The sequence below is a fragment of the Cynoglossus semilaevis genome, chromosome 18 (genome assembly GCF_000523025.1).
Source record: "Cynoglossus semilaevis isolate Cse_v1.0 chromosome 18, Cse_v1.0, whole genome shotgun sequence".
Lineage (NCBI taxonomy): Eukaryota > Metazoa > Chordata > Actinopteri > Pleuronectiformes > Cynoglossidae > Cynoglossus > Cynoglossus semilaevis.
In genome coordinates this window covers 1,357,128-1,358,756 of record NC_024324.1, presented here as the reverse complement: position 1 = coordinate 1,358,756, position 1,629 = coordinate 1,357,128, and the positions used below count along the sequence as shown (strand labels likewise).

Sequence of the window (1,629 nt, the reverse complement as noted above, 5' to 3'; positions counted from 1 at the left end):
AGATTTTGAAATCTCATTCAACAGTTTTTTGTATTTTTTTGTAAGTTTGCTAAAAACTTGTTTTGGTGCTGCATCGGTTCTGTGGTTCCCCAGTCGGGTTCTGGGACGTCGGCCGGGTGAGGTGAGGAGGGTGAGGAGGGGGAGGATGAGAGTGAGACACTTGCTAACGTGGCTCCTGAGGAGTTCAAGCGCCAAGAAAATAAACAAGTCTTTTGATGACAAAGGGCCCATTCACTCTCCCTCACCCTCTCTCTCCCTCACCCTCTCTCTCTCTCTGCCTCACTCTTTCTCTCTCGCTCCATCCCCCTCTGCTGACCCCCCCCCCCCCCCCCCCCCCCCCCCTCCCCTGACCTCAGCTCTTCTCATCTCCTTTTCTCCCTGGTTCCAAATCCTCTGGCTGTGGGAGCGTGTCATCCTCCTCTTGTCTCAGAAGAACTGTCCTCCTGCTCCGACGGGGGGGACAAAGAGGGACGCCACGTGACCAACCATGAGGCGCTAACAGACGGACGGACCGAAAGACAGACCGACAGACAGACAAGGGCCTCCTTATTCCACCAACACACACACACACACACAGAGAGGAGGAACACGACATGGAAAATGTCTTCATCGCTGCGTCTTTACAACCAAACAGGAACAGGCAGGCAGACTTTCCCCCCGCGGCCTCCGCCTCTGTGTGTGTGTGTGTGTGTGTGTGAGAGAGAGAGAGTGTGTTTTCTTCTGCATACAGATGGGCTGGTGTGAAAAGGCCTCTCCTTTTACACTTTTTTGTTGTTGTGGAGAGTTAGTTAGAGCCGCTCCAGTCTGGGGTGTGGCTCAGTTCCCATTTGCCCCCTCAGGCCTGTTTTACATTTTCAAAACAAGCCAGATTTGCTTTAAACACACACACACACACACACACCTCGGAAAAAAAAACACAATCAAAGGTCTGGAATTTCTCTCTTTACAACCTCACCGTTAATATAGAACATCGTCGTTAATTTCTCTCTGTTTTTGGACGTTGACAGAACAGAAAAAAGAACTCCACCAGAGTAAAAACTGTCATGGATTTATCAGAGATGAAGAACCTGAGTTTAATCTGAGTTTAATCTGAGTTTAATCTGAGTTTAATCTGAGTTTAATCATGATCTTTTCTTTCAGGAAAATAATTTAAAAAAACAAACCTCGGTTGTGGTTCTAGATCAGAACCTGTTGATGATCTTCAGTCCAAATGAAAAATGAAATGATTCTTTTTTTTTCAGGGTTCAATAAAACCCCGGCTCAAACCAAAGGTCACAGGTCAACACTGATGAGACCAGTCTGAACTGGTTTTAGTCCAGGCCTGATGGTCGCTCTGTCTGAGGACTTTTTGACTCAGCCTGGGAGGTGAAACAACAGGAACGGGACAAGTTTGGACGTAAGTTTTTTTCGAAGTCGTTGACTCTGATGGGATTCCTTCATTGTTTGTCCATCAGCACTGAGTGACTGCTGCTGCCCTCCACTGTTCGGAGGTCATTACCACCTCAGTAATGAACCCACGCTGACTCTGGTCATCAATTAGCAACAATCACGGCACCAATTCACACGTATGTGGCCGTCAGCGCCCCTGCTGGGCCGCCTTTGTTCCTGCTGCCTTTCACATGCAACACA

General features: G+C 48.2%; 1 long non-coding RNA gene across 5 annotated transcripts in view; it reads left to right on the top strand.

The window, feature by feature from the left end:
* Positions 1-1,623, top strand: part of LOC107989962 (uncharacterized) — an 8,091-nt gene extending 6,468 nt beyond the window's left edge. For 4 of the 5 annotated variants that reach the window (XR_003052596.1, XR_003052595.1, XR_001761491.2 and 1 more), the window contains one exon: positions 1,242-1,623. This is a non-coding gene — a long non-coding RNA (uncharacterized LOC107989962). Of the gene's footprint in view, positions 1-356 lie in introns of all 5 variants that reach the window. The other variant, XR_003052594.1, reaches the window with a different exon arrangement.
* Positions 1,624-1,629: the final 6 nt, after the last annotated feature.